The sequence below is a fragment of the Lissotriton vulgaris genome, chromosome 9 (assembly GCF_964263255.1).
Source record: "Lissotriton vulgaris chromosome 9, aLisVul1.2, whole genome shotgun sequence".
In the NCBI taxonomy this organism is placed as follows: domain Eukaryota; kingdom Metazoa; phylum Chordata; class Amphibia; order Caudata; family Salamandridae; genus Lissotriton; species Lissotriton vulgaris.
Window position 1 is genome coordinate 706,268,743 of NC_141697.1, and position 24,671 is coordinate 706,293,413.

Below are 24,671 nucleotides of genomic sequence, written 5' to 3' on the forward strand. Positions count from 1 at the left end.
GCCATGAAAAGGATGTTGGACATGCAAGTAAGAGGAACCTAACAGGGCCCCCGGGCAAGTGGGTGCAAGTGGGGTGGCACATGTTGTATCCCCTGTATACTTGCACCTATGTTCCTGCGCGGTGTGTCATACAAGACATGTTGCATGCCACACCATGCACGAATGTGCTATAGGCGCAGTCATGGCAGCGGTCTGCATGTTAGACTCTCCTATGAGCCGAATAGACCGCTGCCGTGACACTGCCGCGCCGCCCGCCCGTCCTGCCGGCGGGTGCACCACAGGCTTGGCGGTCCTCTTGTGCAGGGCCGGACTGGGAAACAAAACCGGCCCTGGCAAAGTGCTCGGCCGGCTTCCCCCCTCCCCACTAAGGGGGGGGGGGTTAGAGGTGCCGCCGAGCTCTTTGCCAGGGCCCGTTTCGTCCGATTTTGTCACAGGGCCGATTTTGCAAAAACGTCCCTGTAACAAAATCGGCCCCCAGGGGCCCAAAACCGCCCAACCCCTGTGCGGCGCACCGGGGGATTGCCCGGTGGCCGTTATGGCCAGTCCGGGCCTGCTCTTGTGTGTGCAATGGTGGCAGTCTCACAGGACCACAGCCAAACTCATAATCAGCCCCTCAGCCTTGAAAATCAGCCTTACTGAAAGAACAAAAAACTTGCAATGTGATACTTTCGAAAATACAGCAGTTTATTGATGAAAGCAGCCTGCAATAGAAGGAGGGTGGTTGGTCCTGGGTGTAACTTCTGAGGGGGCTGCATGATAGACCACCTGCATGAAAAGTAAACTCCACTCAGCATTGTCTCTGCTGAGTGCGTGCCGGAGTCTGACATGACTAGAGAAAAAAAACAGGCAATTCCAATGAGGGACAGAAAATCTCTCTGTGTCTGTAGCCTGCTTGAAACTTTCAGGCATGGGAAATGGAACTGAATCTTTCCCCAGACATTGCACCCCCTTTATAAACTGTGGTGTTCAGCATTTCTCTCACTTATGTAGTCTAGCAGGAAGGGAGCCACTGAACAACTTTCCTGGTACACTGCAAAGATCAAACTACAAAACAAATGTTTGAAATGCACAGTGAGTCCGGCAGGCGCGATCCCAGAAATCCTTGTATGTTATAGTTTGGAGCTGAAATGTGAGTTTTTACATCAACAATCGACTGCACTGTCTGGACGATAACTCTGATTGGTGTTTTAATGTATTGACAGAAAATCAATGCGTTACTCGCACACTTCAGAACTGATGTGTGCACACTTCTAACTGATGCCAGTGGGCCCTATTACATGTAACCCCATCAACCACTCGATTCTTTAATCCAATCACACTTTTTATTTGACCACAAACGTTATGTTTGTAAACATCACATCATGTACGGTACTTTTACGTGTTTTGTGTAGAAGGCTTGAAGTGATGATTGCTTCCTGTCTGTTTATTTTGTCAAGTATACATGTTCTCCTTCTTGTACATATTGCCCTTTAGTGTTAGTGAGGTTTGCACAGCTGTTATAGATGCAGTATATTTTGTGATGGTGAGTTTCAGTGCCAGAACAGCCTCCCGGGTGATAGTGCTCTCTACGAATATGCATAATATAACACTTGCTTCCAGTGTCCTACCTGTTTTAAGAGCTGCTGCCCATGCTGCTCATTTTTTGGGCAAAAGTTTACATGCAAATCCAATATTTTGAGGAAGTGTTATCTTGCTACTAATATAACTGTGTGAAAGACACTTGCACAACTGCTTACTGTGACGGGAGAGATTCCTGCCCAACTCATTTCCAGAGATCAGCTGCTATCCCTAATAGTGATTTTTAGGGTCGAGCTTTTGCCTTGTTTGCGAGACACCTTGTGTAGGTAAAAGGGCTTGGAGCCAGCCCGTTGCTTACCATTTGTTGGCTTCTGTGGCACGCTTCTTTACAGCCTCGTAATTGGTCAATGCAGGCCTATCATCATTTCCGTTCCTCTCGGTAGAGCAGGGACCAAGCATTGATTGAGTCAACTTAATCAGTGACCGTCCAATGCAAACAGTTGTGTGACTGGCACAAATGTGCCTAGCCGGACAAACAAAATTGCAAAGATTTAACAATATTTTATTTTGGCAAGTCTTCTTTTCTCACTTTGCACTCGTGTTTTCTTATGTATTTGATTATGGGTGCTGTTCTAAAAAAAACTAGGATTATGTTATTGCAAAGCGACATCGTTTCTTTCTTATGGGAAATTTCTGAAATTAGGCTTTAACACATAATTGTGCAGTACACACCAATCCACCTCACACCAGTCCACTCCACTGAATTCAGTCCACCAAAGACTAATCCAATCCAATCCAACTCACCTCAGTCCAAATCACTAGCCCCAATCCAATCTGCTTCAATCCACCACACCCCAAACCTCCCAACACCTCCCACCCCAACCTGCCCACTCCAATCCAAAACAATCTGCCTCACTCCAATCCAAAATAATCTGCCCAACTCCAATGTGCCCTACTCCAATGTGCCCCACTCCAATATGCCCAACTTCATTCAAATCTACTTTACCCCAATCCTCCTACTCCATCCCAATTCACCTCACTCTAGTCTGCCCCACTCCTTCCCAAATCACCCCACTCCAATCCAAAACAATCTACCCCACTCCAATCCAAAACAATCTGCCCCACTCCAATTTGTCCACCTCCAATCGAACACACTATGCCTCACTCCAATCTACCCCACTCCAATCTACCCCATTCAAATCTGCCCCACTCCAATCCAAAACAATCTGCCCACTCCAATCTGCCCCACTCCAATGCACTCCAATCTGTCCCACTCCAATCTAAAACAATCTGACCCACTCCAATCTGCTCCACCCCAATCCAAAACAGTATTCCCCACTCCAAACTGCCCCACTCCAATCCAAAATGATCTGCCCCACTCAATCTAAAACAATCTGCCCACTCAAATCAAGGCAATCTTCGCCACTTCGATTTGCCCCACTCCAGCCTGCCCCGCTTCAATCTGCCCAATCCAATCTGCCCTACTCTAGTCTGCCTCACTCCAATTCAAACCAATCTGCCCCACCCCAATCTGCCCCACTTCAATCTGCCTCACTCCAATATTCCCCACTCAAATCTACAGTACTTCAATCTGCACCACTCAATCCGTCACACTTCAGTCCAATCCACCTCACCTCAATCTACCCACTCAATCCCAACTCACCATACTCCAATTCACCAAAATCCACCCCACTCCAATCCAGTCCACTCCACTCCAATCCAATCTACTTGACTCCAATCCAATCTACCCCACTCCAATACAATCCACCTCATCCAAATTCAATCCACTTCCCAATCCAATCCACCCCACTCCAATCCAACCTATTACAATTCACCCACTCCAATCCAAAACAATCTAAGCCACTCCAATCCAAAACAATCTGCCTAACTTCAATCCAAAACAATCTGCCCCAGTCCAATGGAAAACAATCTGTACCACTCCAATCTGCCCCACTCCAATCCAAAACAAACCGCCCTACTCCAGTGCAAAACAATCCGCCCGAGAGCAATCCAAAAATCTGTACCACTCCAATCTGTCTCACTCAAATCCAAAACAATATGCTTCTCCCCAATCAGCCCTAATCCAATCCATAGCAATATGTCCCTCTCCAATTAACCCCACTCTGATCTGCCCCATGCCAATCCAAAACAAGCCCCACTCCAATCCAAAATAATCCAGCCACTGTATTCTGCACCAGGCAATCCGCACAACTCCAATCCACCCCACTGCACTCCAATCAAATCTACCTCACTCCAATCCAATACACCCCACTGAAATACAATACACCCTACTCCAATCCAATCCACCTCACACCAATCCAATACATCCAAATTGAATGTACCCCACTCCAATCTAATCCATCCATTTCCACTTCAATCCACCCCAGTCCACCTCAATCCAATCGTTCCCACTGCAACCCAATCTACCAAGGGAAGGCCCTCAGGTGGACTGGGCATTTGGATTAAGACTTACCTTCAATATACTATTAGCATTCTTCTCTGTGATTCCAATGATATTTTAGCATTTACACTCTTGTTCCCCTCTGGTCTGCCCCTAAAATTAAATCATGTTTATAACAGAGTCAAGGGCAGAAACAATGAAACCACTAATATCTACCAACTTGAACAATTGCTTCTGAATTATGGGGCAAGAGATCTCACACTGGTGGCCGGAGATCTCAATGCAACCTTCAAACTGATAGGTGCTGCCCCACGACTTAACTTCTGAGTTGGACAATCAATGGGGTATACCCCACTTAGAACTGCCTAAAGTAGGGTGGACACAAAAGCAGGTCAGCTGCTGGCACTAACACTCAAACATGATCTTAGAGCCACTAATGGCAGGTGTACCTCAGAACGCCAGGGCAAAGCCACTTTTAATACAGCGGGACACTGTAGCAGAATAGACTATTTCCTAGCTCAAGTTGAGCTATGGCCTGCTATTATAGATATGGAAGTGATAGGTCGACTAGACAGTGATCACAATACCCTTAGCTTGTCATTGAGTATTAAAAATACCTTGTATCATAGGAGACGGGGTAATGGATTTTGGAGCACTCCAGCCCACAAATAATCTTAGATCTATTAGGTGGGAGTGGGTAGTCAAAAACCCAGCAGTCCTAAATATCATCAAGGGAATTGATATTGCTGACTTTGAACATTTGTCCAAACTCCATAGTGATCTGAGAAATTATACGATGAAACAACCACATGAAAGGCTAGTGGGGAAAATAAGGGATGTCTTGGGCAAACCAAGAAGAAAAAATAAACTTTGCCCTAAACACCATAGTACGGTGATTACTAATGCAAAAAGGGTGTTGGAAGACTCACTATAGTCGGATCTGCATGTTGCCTTGGTTAATAGGGACACAAAATATGTTTGGAAAACTGTAGTTGAGGCTTCAGGGGGAACAAACCAGCGCTTGACTTTTGTATTCAACAAGAAGAGCACATTTTAGCCAATTGTATACAGATAAGCGTAGGATGGCAAATGACAGTGACATCTTACATGTGAGTGGGGTTCTGTTTGAGCCTAACAATCTGCAATTCTCACTCAGTGAGACTGAAAAGGCAATCAGCTCCTGTGCTCCTGGTCGTGCCTCAGGACCCGACAGAATACTCAATGACTTCTACAAAGAAAACCCAGAAATCTGGGGTCCATATATTAATTTGCTCTCTAGTAGTATCCTCATGGGCTTTGAAATTCCCCAATCATGGAAGTTGGCAATAATAGTTACCATTTTTAAGAAGGGGGATCCTGCACTTTCAGTGAACTATAGGCCCATTAGCCTTATAGAATCCCTGCTAACAGGTGCTTGCCCATCCACGAGATTGGATTAGCGAGGGGAATGTTATCTCAGAGTGGCAGGCCGGTTTTAGGGCACAAGTGAGTTCCCTAGAACAAATCTACCGCTTTATGTGTATCTTTTGGAGGGAAGTGACTATCCAAATTGTATGTTGCCATTGTTGATTTGCAAGCCACTTTTGATATGGTACCAAGAGCAAAACTGTGGAATGTCCTAGAAGATATGGGTGTGCCGGCTCCCCGCCTGAATATCTTAAAAAGACGTCATGCATAATTGGGTTCTAACAGAGATTATTTACATAGATAAAGGAGTTAGACAGGGGTGTCTATTAGCACCTACCCTATTCACCCTGTATATTAATGATGGTATAAGCTTTCTGAACAGGGATGATTGTGACGCTCCCAAAATAGGAGGTTGATTGCTCCCTGCACTCCTCTTTGTGGATGACAATTTACTCATAGCTAAGCCACCACAGGGGCTCCCACAGTTGCTGAATGACTTTCAACTATTTTGCCTGGAACGGGTGTTGGAGCAAAATGGCTCCAAAAAGAAATGTATGTTTTTTTTCCAGTTTAATGACTAAATGTAAGAAGTGGCTGTACATGGGTGGCGCCCCCCTAGAATTAGTGACAGAGTTTGATTATCTTGGTATCAAACTTACACAGAATATTAGCTGGGTCCACAACTTGAAAGAGTGCAGATATCTCTGATTCAACAAACTGTGAATATAGCGAAAATCCGTAGGAAAACTATATCCAGGAAGATGGCACCGGCACTAGAGATTTATAATGTCAAAGCTTTAGGTGCAGTTAAATATGGTGCGGAGCTGTGGAGCTGTTCAGACTGTAGTGATCTGCCAGTAATTGAACAAAGATTCTTAGATCCCTATTGAAACATCCGGTGTCCACCCTGCTGATTCCACTCTACTTAGATATAGGCCAGAAAAGAATTGTCCACAAACTCTTGTTTAGAATGCTCATGTTCTGGCACCGGCTCTGGTCTACTGCAGCACTTGAGTCCTACAGGGTGGGCCTCCGTGAATTAATGTGTACAGTTTGTGTGGACATGATTTTGTAGTTACGTACACTTAAGATATTTTTTACAGAAATTAGGACTAGATGCATACTGTAGTCAACCAGAACCCCTTAGTCAGATTAATACACTCAGTCTCAAAGCTGTAAACTGTGGCATTGTTGAGACTTATTTTATAATGAATTGTAAGAGATCACTTTCGGCTGCTTTTATGAATTTTAAACAGACATCTCATTTGAGGCTACAATAGATGAAATTGTACCCCGTCTAGCAAGGAAAATATTCCTGCAGTTCAGGTATGGCTGCCTACCTGTAAATATTTTAAAGGGAAATGGTGCAAAGTAGGAGACAGTGTTGAAGGAAATTGTGCCTGTTGCCAAGGAGTACGTTGATTATAGCAGGCTATATAGGTACAGGCTGCTGTGAATGAGAGCACTACCCGCAGGGATCGCTTCCTCGAGATGCGGTTGTATGAACACTGCGAGACGAACAACTCGCCTCCCTTCGCCATTTTGCATGGCTATTATTTTTAACCTGGCATCTGTCAGAGATCTGCAGTGAGGTCTTAACACCCAGGGCTCTAACAGTAGTGGTGGTCTTATGTCGAGATCAGAAGTCACCGGAGACTAAGGGCAGGGAAGAAACCTGACAACCTTAGCCCCCACACAAGCATTCGAAGTTGCAGTATCTGTTGCACTGCTCTCATCTCCTTCTACGCTGATCACCTGCAGTGGACCCGGCCCCTGATACTAATAATTTCTGTTTTGCAGAATCTCCATGTGTGCCCTTTTGAAGTATCTTACGTGACACTTTATCACTTTATTAAAAACAAGCTGGTAGGCTTGCTCACTTGGGATTCGGAAGGGGCTGGGCATGACTGGAGTGACCAACGGTAGCCCGGGAAGTAAAAAAAGCGCACATATTCTCACATTGGAGGAGTGTGTTTTGTACCGAAAGCACGTCCAGGCACAGAGAAACGAAAACAACACAGTAAAGGCACGCAAGCAGTGTGCACGCCGCTGCTCGTTCCCATGGCAATTCTCCATGAGAGATAACTGTAAGAACAAGCATTGGAAATGCAATAGGTCTCGCATTAGAAGAGTTGGAGCTATTGGTCTTGTAAATCTAATAATTTTTTAAGTTTTAATTTTGTTATTGTAACTGCCAATATTTATAGAATTTGCAAATGTGACACCTATAGCATTATTTAAAATGTTTTTGTGTCATTTGTAATAAAGCATATCAGTAGTAATAGCAAATCGAACTATCACTGTTTTGTCTGGCAGAAAGCACTTTAGTTGCAGAACGAATGCACAAAAATAAAAAAAGTTTAGGATGAAAGCCACATACGTATGAACACATATAAAAATACAGCACCAAATGTAACTCACATACATGTCTTCATATTCAATCAACTGGCCTATAGCCAACTCACTCTTGGATCTTCTCGAGGCGGACAGACTAAGTCACATTACATTGATGCGCTTGAATTTACAGCGCCTGGAAATCTGCCATGAAACGCTATACGTTGTGGCCACCTGAAGCGCCACCTCACGCAGTTTGCAGCCCTTGTCCCTTCGCATGGATGTAGGTGGCATTCATAAACAACAAATACACGTGTATAAACGTTTTTCACTACTATGCCCTTAGCGCCCTCGACTAAATAATTGAATTGTTCTGCTTTCCCTTGTATTTTGGACCTTACATTCTAATGAGACCAACAGTGTTCCCTGACGGAAGTCTTTCACCCCGAGGTTGTGAAGACACAGACTCATTGAGGCGGAGGGCGTCCGGACTGCGGGGGGGGCACAGAATGGGGGGGGTCGGGATGACGCAGCGGGGGACCAAAGTCGCGGTGGGACGGAGGTAGAATGGTAGAAGAAAAGTGCAGTTGCAAGGGAGCGGGAGGTTCAAGCGGGCGAAGGTGGCATGGGCTTGGTGGTTATGCGGATGGGTAACGTCACGCGAGGAGGAGGGCGGAAAGCGCGCCAGTGAACTCAGCAGCAGGGGCTTTGTCAATTAAACGTTATTGCTTGATATAGCGTTTGCCTTGAAGTTCTGATACAAACTTCATCAGTGTTGAAAGAAATGCAGAGCACATTAGACCATATGCTGCACACTTCCAACAGTAGAAAACATTGAATAATAGGCCAGTCTACAGGTCATCGGGTCGGATTGCCAGTAAAGGAGGGAAGGACCAGGTTGGGGGGAGACTGTCCAGGAGAAGGTCGGGGGGGGCATGGTGAAAAGCAAGCAAGGGGTGGGAGAATGAAAGGGCGTCAAACAAGTTTAAAATAAAAAAAGGTACACTGGGGGGAGGAGAACACAAGTTAAAACGAGACACGGCCTGGTGGCCGTGAAAGTTGCAGCAGAGGAAATGAAAAGTGGACGAAGGCGATCTCCCAACACTGCATTTCTCGACATAGGAAGTACCCAACTACTGGTGGCCTGAGAAGCATCCGTGAAGCAGGGGGCGGGAAGCCGAACCCTTTAATGTAGCTCACGGCAATTATGGGGGAAGGAGAAGTGAGGCCAGCGCGCACTGCGCACGCTGGGGAAGCCTGTGGGAGGGAGGTTGATGGCTTTGATGTGGGGAAATGCGCGTGCTTGTGTCCACGTGCACTGCATGAAATCGCCAGTTTAGTTAAGCTCTGGATAAGCCCCTATAATCTCGCAAGCTCAATGCGCAAGCGCATTGACAGGCGAGACCTAAAAAGGTGGGATATGCACAAACCATTAGCCATTTGCAGGCTACGATTTTTTAATGTCACACACAAAAGCCAATCCAAAGAGGTGGATGGAATCAGTCACCACAAAGTAGATGAAGCAGATCACCTGACAGTGCAAGCACTGCCTAGGCTTGACCTAAAAAGGAGCTGTATGGCTGTGAAGCTCCTGTGTCGCTGTAGCTGTCATATTCTGGAGGCCCAACAAAGGCACCCGCGATGTCCATACTATACATTAGAAATGTTCTCTTACTAAACCAATGAGAACCTCTTTGTTTCTGTAGCGTATTGGAGGGCATTCATTAGTGTTTTAATCAGACTTCTTAGGCTAACCAATTAGCTGATTAGCCGATTAGCTGGACTGGGTGTGGTTTTTGCTTTGCATTCTGGGACTTTCAGTCCTGTTTTTATAATGCATTACACGTGGGTCTTAGAACCAGAATACAAAACCAAAACAAGGACTTGATTAACTAGTCACACACGGAGCTGGGAAACTTGAGAGATTTAGTTATAGTATGCAAATCACTTCTCGCCAAATATATTCAGCTTTTGGATACCTTGAGGTGTAATCACTGCATGAAACAACACATTGCATAAGAGTGTACACTTTGATGACAAATGCAAGCCCAAAGCACACAGTATTGGTATTTAGGCAGTTGTACCACACTAGTGCATGATACTTCGATTACTTGAGCAGACAAGTCACAAACTACAGCACAGCATGCATACACATGCTGTACAAACAGCAAAGAATGGCCTACAAAAGTATTGTAGAAAATAGATCTACGAAGGCCGAATGCGCTCCAGATCTCGATGGTAAGCAGGTAGGGTCAATTTACATTTTAGGGACCTCCAAGATAGAGCCAGTGGCTGGTATCATTATCTTATTGAATGCAGCTTCGGGGCTTGTGGGGGGTCTATCTCACCAGTTACACATGACATCAGCTGGACTGATATATTAACATAAAAGAGTTTGGACATATAACTTGTGAGATTGAAATCCCAGTTGATCTCACTTGTCTCTTAGAACTCATTATATTGCCTAACCGTATTTACTTGTTCCACAATTATTTTCTTTGTATAGGAATTACAAATTCAATTTTTTTTCTGCTTTTCCTACATAGCCCTATGGATGCAAGAACCCATATGTAGCTGATGAATACAGTACTGCCCATTTCTCAATGGAATTTCCTATGGAATGTCACTCAAAGGTTGCAGAAGAATGTACCACAGTGGTATAGAGCGAGGCTTTAACTACTAGCCTGTATCTAACTTTATCCAACTCCACGTTGTAAGGTTTTAGTAAGGTACGCGCAGAAACCATGACTTGCACACATCGAGCTCTCTTGGGGTCACACAATGTCAGCATATTTACCTTCATCGTGTGATGCAGCTATATCACTCCTGCCCCTTAAATCATCTGTCCTCATAGAGCCCTGACTCTTTTCTTATTGTTAAAACACATTCCACTACCTTGGCTTCTGGTACACAGATCCATATTTCACAGAAGTGGGCAAAGGTGCATTTATTTTCTTGCAGACTTTGCAAAGGAAAACTGTATCGAGGTTGCAACATTTTTCTCTTTGACATAGATGAAATTCGCGCCGTTTTCAGGAATATGTTGCACGCACACCCTTATTTGATACGAATCAAATGGTTCTGCATACAATATACTTTTCAGAAAGCAGTTTTGCCTTCGTTTATACGAACATTTGCAAATCTGCACCCACAGCTGCACCCTCCAGTTCAATAAGCAAGCATCTTCGATACACTTTAAACAGCCTTCTATTGTGAGGTTTACAATATGCAAAGTTCATTTACGTCGTTTTATGCTGTTGCGACCTCGGATACAGGGCCATGGAAGGTCATTTTAAAGAATGCATGCATAAATATATTGCTGCATGCAGGTCCCTGCTTGCCAACTTTCACTCCAGTCCTTTTTTTTAGATGCTCCTTGTATTTACTTTAAAACCCACCAGCACACCTCATACCATAATGTTATTGCTGTCAGGCAGCGGTTGTAATCTTGGTAATTGTTCCGTTTCGAACTACCTAGTCGTTAAGAGTTTTATGCTTAAAAAAAAAAACCTATACTGTAAGTTTACAAAAACATGCACAATGCATTGCACATATATATTCTTTTTAACCCCTTGCACGCTGATGACGGAACCGCTCCGTCATCAGCTGCGGGTGCGCTGTGCTGATGACGAAGCGGTTCCGTCATGGCCCGCCCGATGCGCCTGCGCGGCGCGAATTCCGCACCTGCGCTGAACGTTCTATTGAGCGGGGCGTGCCATGACCGAACCGCTCCGTCATGAGCACAGCTCAACCGAGGCTGATGACGGAGCGGTCCGTCACCAGCATGCGGCCGCCCTGCCCCCCCTTAGCACTGCGGTGGAATAGCCGCCGCAGTGAAAGGGTTAACTTTCAGATGTGTTAGTACCCTACAACTTTAATGCAAGGGACGTTGTGCCTAGTTTGCTGTTCATTAAAAAACACAGGCACACAATTCCATCCCACTCAAAATCACATGATTACTATCCACATAATTCGACTGCACACTATGCCACATAATTCCCCAACACACATCCACTCCACACCACACATTTACACGCCACACAATTCCACAACTAACAATTCCCATCAAACTCACATAATTCTACTTCACACACATCCACTCCCCTCCATAACCCACGGGTAAAAGACATTGGGGGATATTCACAAGGAAGTGGCGGAGAGAGGCGTTAGCCTTCTTGGCTTAACGCCTCCCTCCGCCACTTCAAAAAAGCAAGGCTGCACCATATTCACATGGACATGGTGCAGCCTTACTTTTCAAACTGCAATGACGTTAAGTTTCACAACTTAGCGCCAGTGCACCCTTGCACCAGAGTGCAAGGGCGTCTGCAAGCAGGGAGGATATGTTTATGTACAGGAAGGTGTCCCTTCCTGCACATAACCAAACCTAAAATGCCAGTTTGTAACTTACATGTGTGCTGCTTCATGCAGCACACATGTAAGTTACAAAATGTCATTTAAAAAAAAAAAGGTTTGTTTATGTGCAGAGAGGGACACCTTCCCCTACATACACAAACCATGACATTTTGCATTTTCCATGTGTGCTGCACACTCCAGCAAACATGAAAAATGCAAAAACGAGGAGAAATAAAGCATTTCTCCTCGCATGCGAACTTAAGACCTGGGTTTTCCTGGTCTTAAGTTTGGTGTTAGCTCCTATTTACGCTGCCCTTGTGAATAGGGGGGCAGCATAAATATCAATGGGTGTTGCGGTGGAACGCCCACCAAAACACCCACTGCACGCCCCTTTCAAGTTAAACACAGCATGAAAGGGGGCCTATTTACAAGGCCTAAGTGGCTTAACGATACCTTGTGAATAAGGCGAGGCCCCTATCGCCACCTCAACGTCACTGAAAGTGACATTATGGTGGCGATAGGGGCTTGTGAATATGCCCCATTGTCATTTACAAGGTCAGTAGCTCTAACTAGCGCAAATGCGAGACCTATTGGCATTGCCAATGCTCGTTTTTTATTCTGAGCCTTAAAACAGGAAGTCAATGACATTAGTAGGAATCCCAATCTGGGTAGGAGAAATGAAGGCAAGGGCTCAAGTAGAAACCTAAGAGATATACACCGACCTGCTAAAACTGGACCTGAGGCCTCAAAGCTGGAACGCAATTTTTAACATAACGTAATTTAGGGAACTGCTTCACTTCCTGTATCATATATCAAGATTTTCCTCCACATCAAAAAACGAAAAGTGTTCAACTGAGACAATATTAGCGTGCTCCGTGCAATTCATTAAAAAAGACAGCCGCAGCTGACACACATTAGTCGAGACATTCATTGCACAGAGCTGTGGTTGCTTTACATTTTAATTTTGGGATTTTGCTTAATTAGCTGAAAATTTTAAACGCACTTTAAATTCTATTTCATTAAAGAGTATAGGAATGTTGATAGAATGAGGTCTTCACCATGACAATTCGTCAAAGGGGCTGCATTAGGTTATTTCTCAGACAAGAAAGATGAAGCATACCGACGTGAGAAACGTGCTCAGATGATGGAAGCAAAATAGAAAGCCCCACTTGAAAGGCCGATTTCTGAAAGGACCCAGTCTGGTTGTCGACAGTTAAGTAACACAGAAGATCGCTCGCATGCTGTAAATAACAGGCTGCAAGTCGTTGATATGCCCAAGTAACACGGCCACAATCGGGATTACTCTTCAAAATGCAAATCAACTTCCAGGCAGGTCAGAGGCTACTCGGAAGAACACCAAACGCCACGCGCCAGCTCGGCAATGCAATACATCTGAATTATTTCAAATTCTAGCTCATTCAACTTACCAGAAGTCGCTTCAAAGTTTTGAAAACGATACTTCAGAAGTGCTCTTTTTTCAGCGCTCTTGTCCGTCATCCACTGAAAACTAAATATTAGCTAAGCTCCAGGCTCCTTCGCTGTTGTGTACGTTGGAATTAAATTAATATTGATAAGGCGCTACACTCGTATAAGAGTCAACATTACATTAGTATGCCAGCCATTACCGACGGCTCTAGTTGCTCACAATCTTGGCAAAGCAAGGAAGGACAAAGGTCAAATAAAAAGGCGGGACTTGCATTTGAAAAAAACACGAGGGCTTAGAAGATTTCCTCAGCACAAGTGATGAGAGAAGGCCGTGACTAATCAAACTGTACAACAAATCAACATAATATCCTATTAAGTTTGACAGCAATTGATTTCTCCAGCAGTAAGGCGATAAAAGTGACGTGGACGCAACATAGCTTAACCAGGAAGGACTGTTGTAGACAACTCCAACGCATTTGACTCCCAAATTAGAAAAATAAACAATAATGGACCTTGGGACTTGGAGTCCAGAAATGGATGTTACCCAGGGGGGAATGGCGTTAGTAGAACGCCTCGAGGATCTGCAGGAAAGCGAGCCAATACTTCGAATGCAAAAGAACTAGGAACGAAGATGAACTACTACCAAGGGAATATCCTGAAAATTAAAATGCCCCCCACTTTTAACTTAAGCTCTCATGGGACCAATCAAGCGAAGTAAGGCATCACAGCCCTCCCCAGAAGAGCCATGTTGTCTCCTGCATCTAAGCATCTATCGTTCATCCTTTCACCATTCCATCCACCTGCTGATATCCACTTTCTACCTTTACATTCTGTCATTCTTTCATCCATCACTCAGTCTTTTTCCATTCCATCCATCTGCCAATCAATATACAAATGTATCCATCCATCCACTTACTTGCCCATCCCTCCATCCACTCATTCACTTATCCATCCATCCTTTGACTCATCAATCCATCCTTTCACTCACCCATCTACCCTTTCCCTCCACCCCCCTATCCATTAATCTATCAATCTTCCCTCTCACTCATCCATCCATCTCCTCTTCCACTCAGCGATCCATCCTTTAATTCATCTACCCATCTAGTCAGACGACCATTAATCCTTTCACGTAACCACCCATCCTTTCAGTAACTCCTTTCCCCCATGCATCCATCCATTCACATACTTACCCACCCTTTCACGTTCATTATGAGCCTATGACGGCCGAGTTGCAGACAGAAGAGGCACATCAACAACTCCACCCCCTCTGTAGCTGCTAAGACAAGGGGTTCACGATGCCACCGTTTACTACGCTGGACGGATTGGAATAAATGAGGAGGGTTTTAGAAACTCCCCTAGAGTCGTCAAAAGGTGGCACCTGAGGTGCTTCCATGTAGTTATTATTGCACATCAAAATAGTTATAAGTTGTTGTGGACAATGTCACAGGGAGGCGATAGTGTGGTTATGTTATAGGCTAGGATGATCATTTTGTTATGCCAGTGTTCAAGTTGAAAAGTACTTTATTCAGTTTTCAAAATTCAAAACATAAAAGTGCAAATAAATACATTTCCATTTAAACCACAGTAGACCTGCAACCATAAACATATGACACATCTCATTCCTGCACCGATTTCTCACATTGTTTACATATTAAAATAACTCTTCATAAACATTTGGATATAGCAAAACAGACATCAGAGGAATGCATTTGGTCAGCTCATGCCTTCAGCCATAGATCTGAGTGATAGTATGCACCTGAAAGGACCTTAGGTATTCAGTGACATTAAAATCTTGAAAGTCCATCATTTCATTTTAGAGCCACGTTACATTCTTTTTGACTTTGTAAACGTTCATACAGGTATTTGGATGCAAAGTATCAAGCGACCCTTGTTTTTCTGGAGTAAAGCCCTGGTGTTCACTGATATATTCCAACACAGTCTCTTAATCGACAGAAGTCATATTCAATGCATCAGTATGGCAATGAAGAAACGCCATGGTAAACAGTTGAAACCATGCCTCGCTGCTCCCTTAATAGGAGAAGGGTAGGGACATCAATAAATCATTTGTATGCATCACAGAAGGTAGCAAGCGGCAAACCAAGCAATTAGTAACCTTAGAGGTATGGTGCGCCTGATGGATCATCTGTAAGAAAACATTGTCAAGATACGTTTGTCTGCCTCTCTCCTTATGAGGGGCCAAAGTGACAAATAAATGCTCAGGGAACAGGAGTAGTACCAATCAAAGAATGCACAGGATATTTCTCTTCAAGAAACCAAATAATTCCGAATGCAGTTATTAAGAAGATCAGAACAATTACTACGAAGACTATCTTACTTTTAGTAGGCCAGCTAGACCAACCAGGACCACTTTGCTCAAAATGTGGGGCTGCTAAGGGCTGTTCTTCCATAATTAGGCGGCCAAATGGGTACTTTCAATTTTTTTTTTAAATCAGACTACCAGAGGAAATATCATAAATGGAGGCAACAATGATAAAACAAAGAAGAGCGGCACAAAACCCCGCGTCCTCCAGAGCCTCACTGCAGACCTCTGTTGTTAATCTACGGTGGTGCTATTGAGCACTTCTTGTTGGAGTTGCGCGATCGCAGCCTTTCTGAAGAAATCCACGTCGCTCAGGATAGGGCGCCCTCCCTCCTGGGAAGACACCCTCAACTAATCCTGTCCAGTGTCTTGGACAATGCACCAATCTCCCTTTCACTGATCCATTGTTGGTACTGCAGACAGGGGACATGCACCCTATTCTTCATCCATGCAGTCCATCCCGATGAATCTGACTTTTCCTTTGGTACACTGTCCCCCTGTCAGGGGCGTAACTTGTACCTAGCCACTCCAGGCACTGTGTTGTCATGGAAATGATCTTAAATTCAGAGGGGCCAAGGGATTAAGACTCAAGCTCCTGTGGACAAGATGGAGGAGGATCCTGGGCAGCCCTTACTTCTGGGGGGGGGGCCGCCTCCTTCAAACAGCATCATTCTCTACCTCCGTTTGCGCTCATGTCAGTCGAGCATCAGAAAAAGGGATGAAGCATGGTACCTTCTCTGTCGCATGGTCCAGGACTCACTGGTCGTACGGGAGAGGTAACAGGCCTCTCAGGCAGTGTGACAAATGTATCCAATGTTTCCGGCCGCCCACCTTCATTGCCGTCCGGGTAGCGAGAAGGTCCTGCAGAGGTCCTTTCCACTGCGGCTCCAAACTCCCCTTCCTCTGGTAATTCCTCACCAAGAAATAATCACCGGGTCGGATGTTGTTACCTGGTCCCTCAGGTATTAGCGGTAGAGCCTCATGAATCTCTTGGGAAATAGAACGCACATTTTTGTCAACTCACACAAGTAGTCCACAAGCAAAGGGTATTCTATCTTGGAAAAACAACAGGATCGTGGGACGCCCCAAACATTTGCCTGGCAGCCGAAAACTACCTTGTATGTAACAATCCTGTTCTAGAGTGGGCTGTCGTTCTTGTGGACAACAGGGCTAGGGGTAATGCATCTGGCCATTGCAATACTGTGCTTTCTTTGATCTTTGCCAACTTTAGTTTGGGAGTACCATTGTATTTCTCAACCAAACCTCCAGATTGGGGATGGTTTGCTGCGTGGAATTTTTGCTTGATGTGCAAGCCATCGCACATTAACTGGCTAACCTTTGAGTTGAAGTGACTTCTGTTGTCACTCCAAATCAAACGAGGCAGTCTGAAGTGTGCAGAGAACTCTTTTAAGAGTGCCTTCGCCATTGCCATGGCTGTGTTCTCTTTAGTGGGGTAAGCTTCAATCCATTTACTGAATGCACAAACAACCACACATATTTCAAATTGGTGACTCATACATTTTGATGAAATCCATCTGGAGAACCTCGAAAGGGAAGAAAGGTGGTGCTAAGTTACCAGAAGGTTAAAGGGTGCCTCGCCCAGGGTTATGTATCATGCAGACCATGCAGTACTTCACCAGATGAGCAGCTACCTTAGGGATGTTATTGTTCTGTCATTTAGGATCCAACAATTTACATATTCCATTCGAGCTTGTCGGGGTGGGCCTCAGCTAGGCCTATCAGTGCTAGTGGTTCGCCCTTCTCTGCACAAGTCCTCAGACCATAGAATAGAAGTTGGCACGGAAACTGGAATATAAAACAAAGCTTTATTAGTAAACCTCATGAGGTGGAACCAATTCACACAACACCCTTCGGAAGTGTATGAAGTAGCACACTTGACAGAAGGAACATGGTCCTTTTATGCCCACACAGGGGCTCAAAAGAAGGCGGTACAAGTACAGAAGAGAAGGGTTACATACATAAAAGGTCATACAGAAATGCACAGTCATCAGTAGGGAGGAGCTAGCAGTTTGCTGACTCCGGTAAGAATAACCTGACATATACAGACTAGAACAGGTGTATGGACAATCACAGTCTCCTCTGCGCATGTGCAGAGTAGCAGAGCCTAAATATAGTCTGTCTATGAGAAGAGTACATGTGTAAATGACAGCAAGGAAGGACAGAGCACACGGTGAGCACATGGCAGGCAAGATGGCTGCCGAATACAAGATGGCTTTAGCTAAATGCTAACCCTGATTGCTGCCAAATTAAAACAGACGACCCTTTTAGCATTAGTTGAAGACATTTATTCATTTGGGATAATCTGGATTCACATCCTGTACATCTATTATCATCATTTCAGTAACCTCTTTATGTAGCATACATTGGACTCTTATTTCTGCAACATTTCGCTTGACAGGTGTACAGGCAGTAATGCAAACGGAGCAAAGCATTGGACCACATTGTATACATATACAGCATGTAAATAGTATCATGAGTATTACACATAGGATGGTCAATAGCTTCCAGCCGCAAGTGGCAAAGAGTGTCCAGAACCAGCTGGCAAAAGTTCAGCTGCCAGTGTCTGGGTGAATTTCAGCAGTAATCTTATGTAGTTTAGAGATTGCATCATACACTGAAGTGAGTGGTCAGGAATGTAGACGCAACAACTACTACTGATGATGCGACATGCACCACCTTGATCAGCCAGAATCACATCCAAAACCATACGATTTTGCAGTTCTACAATCCTCGCAATTTGCAGCTCTTCTTTAATGTTCCCAAGTGCCATAGCCGCCCTAATTAAAGTCAACGTATTGTTGCAAGGTGATGTCAGTCTGGTCCACCTCATCAGTACTTGTTGTCCTCTTATATCTGTTCTTAGAGATATCGTTATACAAATTAAAGCCTTTGTGATACGATGCAGGTGCCAGAAACACAGGGGGCAACAGAAAGGACACATAGCATACTCCAGATTATCCAATAGGTAGTTGGTAATATCCCTTGTTACCGCAGACAAAGTAAGTATTATGTGAGGATATGAAACTGCTGTTATTGGCACCTTCAATAGTCAGAACCACAGTACACTCACTTCTCCCCACTGGAATTCTCCCAACACTACACAAGTCTGCTTTAGCTCTGGTAACAGAAATCACAAATGGTCCATTGTTCTTAATAGTTCTCATATTTGGGAAAACATATGGTGTAGACATATTCTCAGGTTGATACTCTTCCCATTCCCATTTAGTCCCTTTAGCTCGCGGATAACCCTCTTCATCTTGATAGCATACTTTATTAAGATGATAATTAATCCTTCCTACTGTCATCCTTGAAATGTTTGCTTTTTCAGAGGCAAACAAAAGCGCCAACCAAGCTTGGCAAGAACCATTATGCGAGAAAGGAAGAGGAATAAAAGGTGTTCCTCCTTTTTTTGGTGAGTAGGTATCATCCCACACACCCAACAGTTGGTAGTATTTGTGGCATTGTGAGTGTGATACAAAAAACAACTAAGGAGTGACTTATTGGAGCCTTGGACATATAAATAGAGTCAGACAACCCTGAGGACAAGACATTCTTCCACCTCCTAGTGATAAACCAATATTGGAACCAGACAAAAAGAAAAATGTGAAAACACATACACCAGAAACAAACAAATTGAATTGTTAAGAAGAACCCTCACTCACCCTAGTGGTGACATGCTTCATCACGGGGTTCCCACTGGAGGAACCAAATGTCCCTCCAGTGTGCTTCGACGCCTGATTTGCAGCGGAGCGGGTTGTTGTGAATTGGACTTGGTGTATGTGAACAAGTGCAAGTGAAGGTGAATTAAAAAATATTAGTTGTACCCAAAATCTATTTTATTCAGCGGTCAACCAATATTGTTAAAAACACTGTGTGGGATACTAAGGGTGGTAATATTATTGACCACTTTTATCCCTTCAATAGTAGGTCGACATGTTTCAGCTGTCTCTTTATATTCTTGCAGCTTTCTTCAGGACCAGTGACGTAAAAAATCCCAGGTTTGCGATGGAGCTCGTGCCTGTGGCTTGCGGCTGAGATTGCCTGGGTGCCCAGCACCCTAGCGTGGACCTGCGACGGTGGCGGCCCGGAGCAGCACACAGAGGCCCTGACTGAGAGCCCGGCATTTGGCGTAGCCTGACACAACCCTCCACTCTGGGGAACGCACTGGACTGCTACGGCTGGAGGATGTACGGTGTGGTGAAGCGGAGTGGCGGCCTGGTGGAATCGAAGGCCGGGGTATTAAGGGCCCATGTGGTAGAGTCTTGTGGCACACGCAGACAAGCAGTTCTTGCTTGTTTCGACTCAGGCCTTCCGCCATTAAACGGGAAGTTGGTTAAATTCCTGAAACTTCTGGAACTGAAACAAAAAAATCTGGAAGACGGCACCAGATCGGACTAGTTGACACCACACTACTATCACACACCCGTACCAAACTGTTTTTATCAAAGTTCTCTTGTTTTAAAAATAATATATTTTTCCTATAATCGTTTATCCGAAGATATGAGCTATCAATGTATCTTTGTAATGGTTTTAATTAACCTAAAACAATAAAAAAATTACTTACTTAATTACTACTTACTTACTAGTGGGGCGCGCGGGAATCTGCTGGAGCCGGAGGAGGCTTGATCCCGCCCGCAGCGAGCTGGACAACGAGGGGGTCCCCCTCAGAGGATAGGGTCCATTGCGGCCAGCGAAGGAGGCCTGACAGACGTGTCATTTGTTGCTTGGGGGTCCTGTCGGCCTGCACTATTTCCCTGAGCTTGTGCGGGTAATCTCATAATTACGCTGCGGCTACGACCAACGATACGTGGTGCTATAGTGGTCGACGTGCTTGGGACTTGGGAGGCTTAGACTGATGGAAGAATCTGACCTGACGCTCTGTCTGGCTGGAGTGGGTACGACAAGGATGGTGCAATGTCCTCCAAAACCTGTAAAGAAAAGCCAGGCAAGGATGTCCCACCGAGGGGAGCCTAGCAGGCGTCGTCGCCAGGTCCCAGCGCCTCGCCCAGACTAAAGGACGATGAGGCGCCCGCCACTAAGGCCTTCATGTTGGAACTCTTCTCTGCTATAAAAGAGGACATCTCCAAACTCCGTTCCCAGATCGTGCCAGATCTCTGTGAGGTGAGGAGGGATGTAGATGGCATTGGGGAGCGAGTGGCCACACTGGAGGATCATGATTTAGGGCTGGCTGGCGAAGTGCACCAACTCCAACAGGATGTACTCCGGCTCACGGAGCAGAATCTGGACCTCCAGGCCCACGCGGAGGACTTGGAGAACAGGTCCCACCAGAACAACATTCGCATCCGAGCCGTGCCCTGGGACGGTGAAGCTGGAGAACTACGGGGCTATGTGGAGGCCCTCTTCCTGCAGATCCTTGGAGAGGATGACCTCAGTGAAATTCGTATGGACAGGGTCCACAGAGTTGGCTTGCAGAGGGGCTCGGGGGATCCACCCCCTGACATCCTGGCTTGCATCCACGACTTCCAACTGAAGAAACGCATACTTCGGAAAGCCCGAGGGATCTCTTCATTGCAATTTTGGGACCATCGTCCCCAGTTGTTCCAGGACCTGGCGGCCTAGACGCTTCAGAAGAGGCGTGACTTTCGGCCTGTGACGGCCTTCTTGCGTGACCAGAATGTGGCCTACTCCTGGGGCCACCCTTTTCGCCTTATCTTCAGATGGCAGAATAGGTTGGTTCAAATCAGATCCCTGAAGGATGCCAAGGACCTCCTGGGCCTGGATGATGCTGCCCCTTCCCCGAGAGGGGGGCTCCCCAGCGAGACAGAGACGGCGCTCCCCGTCCTGGCACAGAGTAGGTTGGGCCGCTACATCGGGGAGGCCGGATCCTTTGGTCAGCCTGCAAGAGCGGGGTGCAGCGGTTGCCTCTGTGGCAACGGTGACGGTGGTGCCATCGCAGGATAGCTCTGGAGCGGCCTGAGCCCGGGGAGGAAGATTGGCTGGCATCGGAGGGACACCTCCATTTCAGGTACCATGGGTATTTATGTACTTTTGGGAAGACACCCTGGACCCGAGTTCTGGGGGGACACTAACTGATGCCACGACCCCCCGTTCTCTGAGGGTACCAACGGACATCCCGGTTTTGGGACAGTCAGTTCCTCTGATCTGCATTATTTACTTCTTTTTGAGGCTCGTCATTGCTTCGTTTGGTTGTGCTGGTTTGCTGTTAAGTCTCTTGGGTCTGAGGGAGGGGAGGGGGCCTGGGTGGTCAGTTGGGGGGGGAATGGGGGTTGGAGGGGCAGTGGTGGTGGCCAAGGTGTGTGGATGTGTGAAGCTTCCAGTTTGTGGTATGATATGTGTATGCGTTCTGACCAACCAGGGTTGGGTTCTGGTGCAATGAGATGTGATGTGATGAGACTGCTGCCTTGATGGAGGCATGGTGCTGGTGTCCTGATGCGGGTGGGGGGGGGAGGTGGGGTGGAACCAACGGATGCACAGGGTTGGATTGTGGGGGTGCGGTGAGCCTGGGGGAAGGGAGAGGGGGAAACCAGGCTGTTGGACGAGGTGAGCGGTTCTAGATCCTGTTCTATGTAGTGATGCTCTCTGTTGTGTACTATTACAATCCAGGCGGTGGCGGGGTTGGATGAAGGGGGATGGGCCGATTGGTGTGTGCCTGCTTGTGGAGAGGGAGGGGTCACTAATTCCTGATGCCGATCGCCATGGGAACATGGAAAGTGAAGGGTCTGAATTCCCCACAGAAACGCTAGAAAGTTTGGAACTATATAAATGATCATCAGCTGGATGTGGTGGGCGTTCAGGAGACTCACCTGGCGCGAAGGGACGAGACCCACCACAAGCATAAGCAGTTTCCCCGTATTTATAGGTTGTCCACCCCCAAGAAGCATAGGGGAGTGGCCTTTCTCTTCCGCTCTGTCCTCCACTTCCAGCCCTTGGGTGTGCATAGCGATAAGGAGGGACACTGGCTCATGGTTAAAGGCCTGCTTCATGGCAAATTATGCACATTTTTGGTTTTGTATGCTCCGAATGCGGGCCAAAATGGCTATATTCAGGACCTGTTGCAGAAAGTGGAGGACTTTGTAGAGGGGTCCTACTTTTAATGGGGGATTTTAATCTGGTTTGGCATAGAGAGTTGGATAGCTCTCACCGCCAGAGGTCCGATACTGGTCTATTCTCCGCTGAGACGCAGCGGCTGATCAGTGACATGGGCTAGTGGACGGCTGGCGGTCTATCCATCCCCATTCTCGGGATTTTACCTTCTTCTCCCATGTCCACCACTCTTACTCCCGCTTGGACCACATTTTCTTAAGTCAATCCCTTAATGGAGATATCCGCGAAGCCAGAATCTTCCCGCTTTCTGTTTCTGACCAGAGCTTGCTCATTCTTTGTCTACACTGGTCAGCAGGGGGAGACGGCCAACGCAAGTGGTACTTTCCGGCCTCTCTTGTCCGGGACGAGGCCTCGTGTAAGGAACTACGCAAGGCCATCCGTGAGTTTTTTTTATCTCAACCCAGTGCAAGATACGTCGGTGTTCAACACATGGACGCCTTTAAGGCGTCTCTGAGGGGCACCTGCTTGGCCCTCAATGCTAACCTCAACAGGTTGCGAAGGAAGGAACGTGAGAATTTGGAAAGGGAGCTCTTCACTCTTGAACAGGCACCTAACAGAACCCTACCAGGCTGACACTTCGTCCACTGACAGCGGTCAGGATGAAACTTAGGGCTCATTATAACAACAGGGTGGAGTTTGCCCTGCTGAAAAGACTGACCTCTTCGGTGACTTCTACGCCACGCTCTACGCGGGAGATGCCCTTAACCCCGAGAAACAACAAGACTACCTAAGCGCCCTCCCACTGCCCCAGGTCTCCAATGAGTGGAATGAGTTACTCTCTGCCCCCTTCACTAGAGAAGAGGTCTTGGGAGCCATTAAGGCTTTGACGCCCCATAAGGCACCTGGGGCGGATGGCTTTACGGCTATTTTTTATCAAACCTTCGCCACCGAGTTGGGCGATTTTCTGGTGCACCTTGTTAATGGCATGGCTGAGGCCGGGGAAACGTCGGGATCCATGGCAGAGGCCGTAATTTCGATTATTCCCAAATCAGGGAAGGACCCATCTAAATGCTCCTCATATAGACCTATTACCCTTCTCAATCTTGACGCCAAACTGTACTCCTCCATCATTGCGAACAGGCTCCAGGACCTGATGCTGGCACTCATTCACCCGGACCAGTCTGGATTCATTAAGGGACGCCAGAAGAGTGATACACCTAATAGAGAAGGCTAATAGATTCAAGATTCTGGTGAACTTGGTGGGCCTTGATGCAGAAAAAGCTTTCAACCGGGTGGACTGGGGCTTCTTGTTACACACCCTGTCGGCCTTTGGCTTCTCGGCTAAATTCCTATTGATGGTCAGGGCAAACTACAACAGCCCCGATCTAAAGTGGCGGTTAATGGCCACCTGTCAGCATTTTTCTCGCATTCACGAGGCACCAGGCAGGGCTGCCCCCTTTCCCCCCTGCTCTTACCCCCTGCTCTTCGCCTTGAGCATTGAGCCGTTAGCATTAGCCATACCGGAGCACCAGGAGATCCGTGGACTTTCCTTTACGGGGGAGCTACACAAGATTACTCTATTCACCAATGACGTTCTCCTTTCCCTTATGGACCCAGCTCAATCTCTTCCGCACGTTCATGAAGCCTTGTCGCGCTTCGAGGAGGGGCAGGCTTTAGGATTAATTATGATAAGTCCTATATTCTCAACCTCACGCTCTCTTTGGCAGATGTGGACCGACTGCGGCCGCTCACGCCGCTGTCGTGGGCTTCCAACTCCATCTTGTACTTGGGGATCCATTTGACTCCCACGATAGGGAAATTGTACTCTGCAAACTTCCCTCCACTATTGGCGAAGGTACAGGGCGA

The 24,671-nt window shown here is 46.3% G+C and overlaps 1 protein-coding gene across 1 annotated transcript in view; it reads right to left on the reverse strand.

Moving 5' to 3' along the window:
- The window catches only part of LOC147692145 (NTPase KAP family P-loop domain-containing protein 1-like), a 273,140-nt gene extending 259,458 nt beyond the window's left edge, over positions 1–13,682 (reverse strand). Inside the window, exon 1 of the mRNA XM_086938444.1 lies at positions 13,441–13,682. The gene's annotated coding sequence lies outside the window, so the exon portion shown is untranslated. The remainder of the gene's footprint in view (positions 1–13,440) is intronic.
- Positions 13,683–24,671: the final 10,989 nt, after the last annotated feature.